Consider the following 12,292-nt stretch of genomic DNA (forward strand, 5'->3'; position numbering starts at 1 on the left):
AACAATCATATGACCCCCTAGGAGCAAGCACTTTGGTGACAGTGGGAAGGAAAAACTCCCTTTTAACAAGAAGAAACTTCTGTTAAAAGGCTCAGTGAGGGGCGGCCAGAAACCAAACCAGATTATTATGACTACTGCCAATCCCACACCTCCCACTTCCATGTGCTATTACTGATGTCCTCATAGTCTGAATGGCAATCAGTTCTTCAGCCTGACATCTTGGTCACTGCCTCATTTGCATCTGGAAGGGGATTCGTTTTGTTTAACTCAAACCAATCAAATATTTGTTTTACACTTATTTTCCAATTGTTGATAGCCAAGTCATAGTCTGAGGGAGATGTACCTATTATTAATTCCATCAACAAGACAATGGTAACTATAACAGTTAATAACTTGCAAATACATCAGAAGAAGGCATAAAGTACAATGTGTTAACTTATCTAAAAAAAAGTTGGGGGAAAAAAACAAAACAAAAAAACCCTCTTACTTTAGATTTACAAACATTTACAAAGAAAAGATTATCTCCCAAAATGATTTTGTTCATTCCTGGCATAAATGTTAATCATCTGCAGTTCATGGAGTAAAGTCTTCAGGATGCCGGACAATTAGGAACAGCAGCTTCCATTGTCCCACTTTGTTTCATTTAGAGCAGCTCACTCATTGGGCGGAGGTGGCCTCCTTGAGTGCTCTATATGCTCAGTTGGAAATTCAGCAAAATTAGGCTTTTTTGTCGCTGTCTATCTTCTGAAATTGAGGATCGAAACTTAACCAAACCAAGGAGTTGAATGACACCAAACTACCCCACAGAATTGATGGTAACTGAATAGATTTTCCATCTGAAAACTCACTGCTAACATCAAGCTGTTCATAACCACAGTTCATTCGCTGCTGCAAATGAACAAGCTATTTGACATTTAGAAAGGAAAGAACAGACATACTGACTTTTGTCAGACCACCTTTACCACATTTACAAGTAAAATATGTGAACTTAGTAAACTGAAGGCTATTTGGCCCTCACAGCAGTACACTGCAGTGTTGCCATCACCTCAGTATAAACCGACCAGCAGTAGCAGCACAATTCAGCACATGCCAGCAGAAAACATTCAGAAAATAGTCAAAGGAGCTTGCAAAGAAAAGCGTCTGGACTTCTTTAAGTTGCTTGAAGACGTTTCACCTCTCTTCCAAGAAGCTTCTTCAGTTCTAAGGTCAAATGGCGGAGAGTCCCGGATTTAAACCCAGTGGGAGTATCCCCCCAAAGAGGGACAAAAGGACCCCTGATGATCCTCTAATCACCTGAGCCAAGGTGTGAAAATGGGTGTGGGTCCCAATTAGCCAGGGTTTCAGGTGAGCTCATTGTGAAACCTGGCCCCACCTTATCATGCGATTTCCTGAGGTCAGATGGCCCTCTTTCAGCTACTTGGTTTGGTTAAGTTTCGATCCTCAATTTCAGAAGATAGACAGCGACAAAAAAGCCTAATTTTGCTGAATTTCCAAGTCAATAGTGAGCATATAGAACACTCAAGGAGGCCACCTCTCTCCAATGTTGCAACAACATTGTCATCCCCTATATAGCCAGTGTATCAGAAAAACTCAGGAGAGTTTTCTCCAAGCATCTCCGCCATTTTACCTTAGAACTGAAGAAACTTCTCGGATGAGAGGTGAAACGTCTTCAAGCAACTTAAAGAAGTCCAGACACTTTTCTTTGCAAGCTCCTTTGACTACGATGACCTGGATGACTGAGAACCTTCACAGACATTCAGAAAATAATTTGGTTCTCAAAGGGAAAGATGTTAAGAATCAACAAGAGGAATGTGAGTGACTGTCTCTGAGCTGTGCTGGTTGCTATATATACCCTGAAATGTGAGTAGATAAGAACATGCTGATGCCATTGAAGGCCATACTGACAACCCTACCCTACCTCTCTGTGCCTGTAACAACTGGCTGCCAAGCATATTAAAAGAGGCTCAAGTACTCCTCCATTCCAACAGGCCATAGCTGCACCTTTGCCAGCTGTCCCTAACTAGTCGTTAGATACCAGTCACTTTTGTTTTGACCTCAGCCACATCTTGTGTGTACGGCAGTGCAGTACTGTGTACATGCAGCATTTAAAGCACTGCACAAAGTAGAAAAGGAAATGAACTGGAGGAATGCACAGTGCTGGCACAAAGATGATACACTGCATAAACCATGAAATTAAAGTAGCAACTAAAAACACTGGGTTCCTAAAAATGCTATGAAAGAAAAAAAATTAACATCTACAATTTTGCTTGTTCCCGGGGCCCTCCAACTGGGCCCGTGGAAACTATAAGAGCTCTGAATTTAACATCTCAGTCACCTTTCATTCTCCATCCTTGAACATACATGAAACACCCCAAAACAGGGCACAGCCCCAAAGCCCTGCATTCAAAGGCTTCAACTGAGGAGCCAGAGTTTCACAGTATCTGCTACCGAGCCTATGCAATATGAAAATCTGAAGAAGAACAGACCAATTAGCATTCATCACTACTACCATCTGTGGATGACTCACATTGCGGCCATACACACAGCAGTGACCTCAAAGAGGATGGGATCTGGGCTACAGTGATTAATGCTCCAGTCTGTGCAGCTGATTGCTGTAATTCTTCATTCATTAAGCAAATTGAAATAATAATAGTGGCCAAATAATAATTGGCCAAACAAACACCTATCATGCTCTGACAGCCCGCTGCCTGAGTGACGCTAAGTGACTCACTGGACAAGCTCAAGCGTAACTAGTTAAAACTCCCAGCTCAGAGTTCAAACAGAATAAAGCACCAGCACTGTCAGAGCCTTGGATTACTTTAGATTTGAAAGTATTTTATCCAGTAATTCATGCTGCTGATAAACACTTTATAGACTGGCCCAATTCAAGCAAAAACCAACATACTGCTAAGTCTCCTGTGCTGATCCAGCTCCTTTTGACGCTGATGTTTCACTGAAACAGAAACTGACACATAAAAATATGTATGACTGATAATTCAGTCAGACTGATATATAACACTATTCAATTACTAAAGATCTATTGTGAACTGGTGTTCTGCAGGGATCAATTCTCAGTCCACTTATTTTTAGCACTGATCTGTTTTATGGCAAAACACTATAAAGTACAAGCAATTAAAAGCTGACAGTTGTGTTTTTTTATGCATAAAGACATCCTGTTGATTGGCTGTGCCACATAAACAGAAGGTTAGAATACCAGGTTGGTGAGGCTTCTGGGCTCACAGCCAGAACTGTGCACCTAAGATGCTCATGTTAGAATATCCCTTCTCAATGGCTTCATACAGAGTCAATAGTATAGACTTTCTGAAACTAAGCTTTTAAAGCAGTCTGAAGCCTGACATTACTTAGACATACACTGACCTTATTATTTTATGACTTTAGGTCATGAACATCTACCAGTGTAATAGTAAATGAATGACAGAGAATAATGAAAATGACAGTATGTCCCCTAAAGGCAGATAGAGTGTACATTTCTCCAGGGTTAACTTTTCTTTACTGTTTCGCTCTAACTTTTGGGATGGATTTTACTCCTGACACAACTGAAATCCACTGTGAAGTTAGCAAGGTCAGTTTTTGCCATTAAGATAACAAAATCAACCAGAAATAAGGTTGCAGATCAACTGCAACATGGGGCTGTTTTTCCATAGACTTTTGTATAACCAGACCAGTGGAATTGCCCCCTGCTGCCATTAGAAGAAAAAAAAGCACTTTCATATTGGCTTCATTTTTTTTTAGATTCAAACCTTTGTCAAAGTCCTTCAAAAAGCAAGTCTTGCTACTCAGTGGCTATTTGCATTCAAATTAGGGACATTCACGGTATACCGGCATAATGTTAGGCAATGATAAGAAAATGAAATATCGCAATAGAATATGGGTAAAACCTTTGTTTTCATACGCACATGGCGGAAAGACGATGGCGGCGATGGAGAATGAGAAGGGCAAAAGCGGATCGTTGAATGAAACAGATGAACCTGAATTGGTTTGAAAAAATGGTGCAACTTCAGTGATGTGGAACTGGTTTGGTTTTTGTCTGTCAGATACCCACCAAAGCACATTTTTACGTATGTTTTTTTGTTTTGTTTTTTGTAGAACATGCAAGTGGGCCGTCGTTATTACAGTATTTTTCAGACTTTAAGGTACTCTTAAAGCCTTTAATTTTCATGGCGCTCAAAAATCTATTAAAAAATGTTTTAGTACCACTTTGGTAAGCTATGAAGCTGCACCGCTTGATGGATTGTCGGAGTATTACGGCTACCGTAGTCAGGAGCCTCGCAGAGTAATACGTACTGTGCTTCAACATAACATTACCGTATTGTGTGTGTATAAGGACCCCAAAATGGCACCTGTTAAGAGACATGCGTATGAAGCGCATTTTAAACTCAAGGCTATCAGTTGCGCAGTAGAACATGGGAATAGAGCAGCTGCGAGAGAATTCAGCATTAATGAATGAATGGTACAGAAGTGGAGGAAGCAAGAAGAATGAGCTGAGTAAAGTTTGACTTATCTGACTGTTTTGTTTCGCTTAATGTGCCTTATAATCCTGCGCACTTTATGGTCCGAAAAATACGTATTTGACTTATTTATTTGGCTCACTGCAGTTTCATGTTGCAAAGCACCTCTTCTAAACTTTTGTGGATATTATACATGATTATGCTCAGGATATGTCAGCCCATTTCCACTGAAAATGCCTTTTGGTTAAATTGTCAGCAAGGAATTTGCCTTTGCACTGTTAAATTTTTATATAGCTGCTTGTTTAAGTGAAGATGAATTGATGGGCGGTGTTTTCACTAATAAAGTTGTGGAGTTGTGAAGTATTTTGTCTGGCATCTGTTATGTCGTCAGTTATATATAATTTTCAAATATATGTCGTGATAAATATTTTTGGCCATATTGCCCTGCCTTAATTCAAATGACCAGAAAACTGCTTAAAGTTTGGTATAAAATCTGGGTTTTAAAAGAATCAGCAACCACCACTTTTGCCTTCACTGAATTCTCCCATAGGATTCAGTGAGTCTCTCACTCTCTAATAATGCCTTCAACACAGTTAATGTTAGTCCGCTTTAAAAATCATCTGAAAAAACTGTTGTTTTCTATGGCTTTGTCTTGGTTTTATACCATCCTTTGTTCTTCTAAAATCTGAAAAGAAATCCATACACATGTCTATAAAGTGTTGCCCTATAGAAACATATGAACATGTTACCAGCATTGTATCACATAAAAGCTACACTGTACAGCAGTTTTGTCTAATGTAGTGGAAATGTGTTGAATATTGGAAGGCTGTTCTATGATACTGGCATCAGAGCCTTTTAGCTGTCCCTTTAATGGCACAGTGTGCATTAGGGGTGGGTGATAGAAACTATATACGATAGAAACAATATAAATTTGGCCAACGATAGAGAGTTTGACTATACCGCAGAGCTGTACGTTTTAATTAGTTTCAAAAATCTCTCACTCAGAACCTGAAGGACGATGGAGTTTTGGACCCAGATTACTCCGCAAAGCTCCTTACTACGGCAGCCATAGTGCTCTGACAATCCATCAAGCAGTGGGGCTTACCAAAGTTGTACTAAAACATTTTTTAACAGATTTCTGCACGCCCAAATCGGTTTGAGGTCAGTAAGCACAACCAGAATTCATACATAAGGCACACTCTCGATTTTTGAGAAAATTAAAGGATTTTAAGTGTGCCTTATAGTGTGGAAAATACATTATACAGAAAAAAAAGAATATATCGCGATATATATCGTTACCGCACATGCTTCAAATTCTATCGCAATATGAATTTTAGGCCACATCGCCCAGCCCTAGTGTGCATGTTATAATAGTGTTGTAAGCTGAGAATAAATTGATTTGCAAGATCAATGTTCTAGTTTAGACATTTGTGTGTGTCACTGAATGAGCAGATTAAACACACCACGTAACTTATTTTTATAACTTTCCCTTACTTTCTGTCGGTAAATCTGCTGTGATGCATGTAAACCTTGCAATCGCTGACATGATAGCAGGACTGATATAGCAGCTGGGACAGAGTTGTGTGTCCAAAGGCATCTGTGTGAAGTAATTACCTGCCGTATTTGTAGCGGTGTGTGTCAGTCCCTGCAGACTGTGATGGCTCTGGGGCAGCTCATCCTACTGTTGCTCCCCTATAGTCTATGCACATGCACACGCTCCTGTGGAAACACACAGGCACACAGGATTAAAACCACCCTGACGCCAGAAAGAAGCATCTTATGAACGCATCTGCCTCTCAAGACAAGTTGCTGCACTTTCACACAAGCTGTTCGAGCGTGACGTGAGCGTGCAAGCAGTCAACACATGTTCCGGATTTCATGTCTTACCATTAAAGATTGATGGCTTTCTCCCAGTTGGACTATCAAATCCAGAAAGGTTGCTCATTATGAAGCCCAGCTAAGCTAAGACTGTCTAACTGTATATTTCTGGTGAGTGCGCTGCCAGAAGCTCTTCTACTCATGCGAGCAAACTCCAGAAGTTTCTGAAAGGTTATCCCCTATCCTCCTAGACGAGCCTTGTTCTACAACTGAGCGAGCAGCCCGCACTGTATATGCCAACTTTTCAAGCAGATACCTAAAAGAAGAAAAGGACGAAGAGCAGCAGGTTTAAGAGGCTCACCCTTGATGTTCTGAGAGGCCAGGCCAACAGACAGAAGGCAACCGGGTGCCAGTTTAGTTTGGGACTCTGTGGGTAACGGAGTGCGAGGGAGCAGCGTGAGCACAGCACTGCAGAATGCCACCGATCGAGTTACAGAGTCAGTAAATATAGCAGCCGCCTATGACCTCCATGGGTCACTCAACACTCACTGGCATTCCACTTTGCTCTTAAAGGACTCCATGGGAATCTCTGAGCTTCTCAGTAACAGTAACTACATTTTATTTGTGTGTGTGTGTGTGTGTGTGTGTGTGTGTGTGTGTGTGTGTGTGTGTGTGTGTGTGTGTGTGTGTGTGTGTGTGTGTGTGTGTGTGTGTGTAGCAAGCTGTACACAGCCCCAGTAAATAGATGGTTCTTAAATAGTACCTAATAGAGGGAGACTGCTCAATATTGTTGATGGAGGCTGACAGCCACTCACTCTGGCCACATGTTTATATGACACTGGTATCCAGATAACAAAAAGCTAATACGTGAGCAGCAGAGAGGACCAGATGAAGTGGAGTATGTTGTACTGTGTTGACGTACGTTTGCAGGACAATGGAAAAAGACAGACGCGGCTCTGTGGTGGATGGGCTCTGTGAGGGGTGTAGCGTTACATGACACTGACACTGAGATGAGATGGCGCTGGTACCGGTGTTGCCAGGCTCGCTGCACTGCGGTGTGGGACTTAACGTGGCTCCTGAAGGGACCGATTTGATGCAAAATATGATGTACGCGCATTTTAAATGCCGCTCATTAATAGTGGGGGATGACGTTATTCCGCGCGTGATTAGATAACCAGTCAGACCCCGGGAGCGTTGCTCGGTAATGGAATGGGAGGCTTGCGGTGCTGTCCGTGAAGGGGGTGGTGGGGTGTTTAGGGGCAATAGACAGACCGAAAACTTGTCATCCCTAGAGGAGGCGACGCACAAACTTAATACAGCGCGTATTAACTAACCTGGATACTGATTTCGTCTTTATATAAGCACGTGACCACGACGTATTGGTCAGTTAATTAGCTGTCTTGCTAGCTTACTATAGTCAACAGTAACGGTGCAGTGTAGCCAAGACAGTAGCACTGTGTCAGAGTACCGCGTCAAACTGTACTGTGTAAGCATATTAATGCAGCAAGCACGCAAATTTCACGTGTCATAACACGGTACTTCCAAACCTACTAGGGTAGTATTCTTCGCACACGTATATCCAAAAGAAAAATTAAGACTTCATTTGACGAACTTTTAGAGTTTGTTCGGGGTTATCAGCCTTGCAGCATAGCTTCGGGCAATGAGCATCCTTGTTCTAAAACTTGAAAATATGCTAAAAAAAAGACAGCAGTTACACTACCACAACTGATACCGAATATTTAACCGCCACGCTGTTACTTCTAAAATGCGCTAGATTGTTTTTAGTGCCGTTTATATGTTAATTTCCCCTCACAAAGCAAACTTAACATTCTCTGAGTTCGATGGGAGTTCGGTTTGTGCTTCTGTCCATACGAAAGAACAGCACCTATCAGGGTTATGGTGGTGTCAGGTAACTGCATACACTCACCCCGCAATTGGAGAACATCCCGATCCAAACGGGCAGGGAAGCGCCACTCAAAAGTACCTCTGTGGTCGCTTTTAGAGCATCACTATTAACATTAGACTGGAAGCTTGCCCTGCAGGCGATTTAATCAAGAGTACGCTGGTAGTCAGCCATATCCTCCTTCCAGTGCAGTTGTAGAGTTTCAGCAACCAAGTAACGGTTCTTTTCGCTTTAACGGTGACGTCAGTCGGTCAACGAAGCTTTTTTCTGATTGGTTCATACCTCTATTTGAGCGTCACTAGCTAACCGAGTGAACCGCCTCCTACACCGTCGTCATGGCAATGAACGTAAACATCAGAGATTTCTTTCATTGAAAAAATGCCATGTTCAAGCGCGTCGAAGAGAGCTGGCGATACCCGTGATTTAATCAAAAATTAAATGCTATTCTGGTAGCTTTCCAGTAGGTATTATTAGTATTACAAATAATAGTGAAAAATAGTATCTTTAATTAGAACAGCTTGCGGGGAAAAAAGTCAAAGCCTACACAACAAGTTCATTATCCTAATGCAACTGAAGCCGTTAGTATCAACTGAGCATTGTGTCAATACCACAAGCAATCTGAGTTTTGTTGCTGAGCATGTCCATCCCTTTATGACCACAGTGTACCATCTTCTGATGCTTGCTTCCAGCATGATAATGCCCCGTGTCCACAAAGCTTCCAGCATCTATGCCATGAAGGATTAATGCAGTTCTGAAGGCAAAAGAGGGTCCAACCTGGTACTACTGTGTTCAATTAGTGTAAAGAAAAACACATAAATGGCACCAGATAATTATTCATATGCTTGGTTTCTGGTATTCTGTATTGCTTTCAAAAAATTATTTGGTATTATTTCTTATTTAATATCATCCCCGCTGGCTCAGCACATGTATAGACATCATATATTCTGATGCACTCTGGGTGTTTGCCTGAGTCCAGTCAGTGTGTCTTTTAAATGTACATCGATCGTTTTTAGACACTGATGAAGAATTAATTTAGTTTCGTTTATAAAACTCTGGACTTTAATCTTTTAAAATAGTGTTTTCTGTCCTCATTTCTGCATGTTCAAAACATGAACTTGAATCCTTCCAATCATCATTGTTATCTTATGAAGTACAACAGAAAACAAAACTGGGCAACACTTCCTGAAGATTGATTAGAAAACCAGCAACAACACAGTTTGAAACTTTAAAAACTTGCTTATATCTTACTGAGTTTTCAGACTAAGGGGGGAAAGCCCTTGAAAAAACCTCCACCCCCTTATTTTTCAGTCTTGTCTGGTTATTGTCCTAGAAAAAAAGAGACTGTTTCTGCTGACTGAGATCACATTTATACAGAGTTGTAATTGCCATCTTGTGCTGGATTTGTTTCCCCCTGTTGGTCAACAGTAATTTGCACTGATTAGAGGTTTTCAGAAAGGAACAACCTCTTTTTCTCTTTGACACACGCCTGACAAAGACATGCATCAAAACCCAGCCTTTGTATAAATGTCTAGAGAATCAAAGTATAGTAACTGTAGCCAGATAATGATAGATAATTCCACTTTAATATTTTTTCTCCTGGTCTGGCTCTTAAAAATGCTGGGATGTGCTCACACTTACTCTCTTTTCTGGTAATCAGGTCAAGTGTAAAAGATTCAGTGGTGGTATGGATTCATTAGTCATATTTTGGGAGTGAGAGAAAAAGATGGACTTAGAGTGAGTAATGCTCCTCTGGTTCATTCATTTTTTCGAATTGGTGGGGAATAAATGAACATGGTCTAAACCAGGCCTCAAGGCTGGTGTCATGCAGGTTTTAGCTGTGTCCTTGATCCAACATAGCTGATTTAAATGGCTAGATTACCTCCTCAACATATCTTGAAGTTCTCCAAACTAGTCATTTGATTCAGGTGTATTGACCTATAGGGTGATATCTAAAACTTGCAGGACACCAGCCCTTGAGGCCTGGAGTTCCCCACTCCTGGTCTAAATAATAGCAAGGCATGTCCCCTGTGCCCCAAGAATGGTTACTGGGATCACCTATCAACGAGGATTTGCCAGTAGATGTTGTATAATATTGTTTGCTAAGTTGCTGCACTCTGGCAGCACATCAGGCTGGAGTATCTGAGTGTCTGCATCAAAGTGAGTGATAAAATCATACTGCGGTATAACCATGAAATCATATCATGAGATACAGTCAAAACCTTTGACATGTATCCAAAGCTGCTGCTGCTGTGAATGAAGAAACAGTGTCACACACTGAGGAGGGAAACTGCCATTTATTACCATTCAGTGATGCATTCTTCCCTGCATATACTAAAACAAGACAGATGACTCATTCTGATCCACTCAAGACTTCCTATAGGCTCCTACAAAACAAGTGGTTATGCTTTAAATACCACAGATAGTCCCAAGTTATCGTCAAGTGACTTGATGAGCTTAAATACTGAGTGGGTGGGAACAAACCAACAAAGAATCTGTGACACTATAATCAAAGCCCCAATCTGAGATCCAGGATCCACTTTTGAAGGCAGGTGATGACTCAAGCAGTGCACTTACTATTATGGCAAATGTCTATTTTGTTTTCACAGGTTCCCATTCAAACATGGATGCGCTGTAAATAAAGCTGCTGCATGTCTGACGTCACATGTTGATTTTTTAACTAAGCAAAGCAAATACAGATGCTTATTTTGTCCATTTCAGCAGGCAGGCCCAATAGCCATGTAACCGAATAACATTTCTGCATGAGTTAAACTATAAATTAAACTATAAACATAAATTACCCAACTCCAAAAAAGTGGACATACTCCTTTAAATATCACATTTGTGTTAATGTACAGAAAGAGGTGAAAATGTTAATAATGATAGCAGCAAATAGAAACACGAGTGCTGTGGAGTGTCTCCAGCTCTGTTATAGAGGTTTCCCAGTAGAACAGCTGAGTGATTAATGGAAGGTGACTATAGGAAGCCTCACTGTACGATTCTTTGGGGCCAATACCAAATAATGAGGTTTATGGTCCAGTTAGGCTGAGTAGTGCAATAACTGCAGCAAAAAACAGTGTGACCAAAGAAAACAAGGACTGCACTCATGACACATCAGAGAGTTTTAAGCTGGGATTTTTGTTCCCCCTTAAAGGCCTCGAAAAGCTATTTTGTAAACCAGATTCAGATTAGGAATGATGGGGTCCCACATGAAGATAATTTTTTGTCACTGTTAGAAATATGGCCATTAATTTTTTAGTTATATAGACAGTATAGCAAATGGGTGAAGCTCACAGGTCTGAAAAGTGAAGCCAACAAGGAATCCTTCTGAACCTGGATTCCTTTCACTCATCTGCCCTGTGGTTCCACTGAGGTTGTATAAGTGTATGGGAAAACTACTGTTGACTCCCTCGCCCTGCAACCTCTTTAAAAGCTTTACTGATGAATTTATTGGCTCAATAACCAGTTTAATTTCATTTGGGCGTAGCATTCAGTCCATTTTGTGCATCTCAGTGGTTATCAGAATCAGAGAGGAGGATTATGCTCATTATCTGATCAGTTGTAAGTTGTTAGCTAGTGAGTGTGCATGGTCAATCCTCCAGGTAAAGACATCCCAGAAAGTTGATTCTGTTCATCTGGACGTAGCGTTTTCACTGGGAGAAACGTTTCGTCACTCATCCAAGTGACTTCTTCGGTCTGCAGGTTTCCCCCACCTTATTTACATGAAAAAGGAACAACCATTTCTGAATAGAGGAGGGGGCCTGAGGGTACATTTTTCACTATGTTACAGTGCTGTGATTGTTGCCATTCCTCAACTCTCTGTTGGCACGGTAGGTAGCTGTCCCTCTGTGATCATTGGTCATGACAATTTGCATATTAATGATCATAGCTGAGCTCGTGGGCCATTGTTGGTCAGTGGTGCTATCTTCATAATTATGCAAACCAACTGTTTATAAGGTTGAGGAAACCCACAGTTATCTGACATAGTAGAAGTCACGTGGATGAGTGATAAAATGTTCCTCCTACTTAAACCTCAACACCCAGTTGAACAGAATCAACCTTCTGGCAATGAGTGTGCAGAGTCAGAGTCAGAGCCACCCCTCAC

The 12,292-nt window shown here is 41.2% G+C and overlaps 1 protein-coding gene across 7 annotated transcripts in view; it reads right to left on the bottom strand.

The window, feature by feature from the left end:
* usp2a (ubiquitin specific peptidase 2a) overlaps window positions 1-8,432 on the bottom strand; it is a 56,820-nt gene extending 48,388 nt beyond the window's left edge. For 3 of the 7 annotated variants that reach the window (XM_080889944.1, XM_080889948.1, XM_080889947.1), the window contains exons 1-2: window positions 8,215-8,432; window positions 6,084-6,188 (exon numbers count right to left, since the gene is read on the bottom strand). The gene's annotated coding sequence lies outside the window, so the exon portion shown is untranslated. The other 4 variants (XM_080889946.1, XM_080889949.1, XM_080889945.1 and 1 more) reach the window with 4 other exon arrangements.
* Window positions 8,433-12,292: the final 3,860 nt, after the last annotated feature.

This window comes from Rhamphochromis sp. 'chilingali', assembly GCF_963969265.1.
Source record: "Rhamphochromis sp. 'chilingali' genome assembly, chromosome: 8".
NCBI classification, from domain to species: domain Eukaryota; kingdom Metazoa; phylum Chordata; class Actinopteri; order Cichliformes; family Cichlidae; genus Rhamphochromis; species Rhamphochromis sp. 'chilingali'.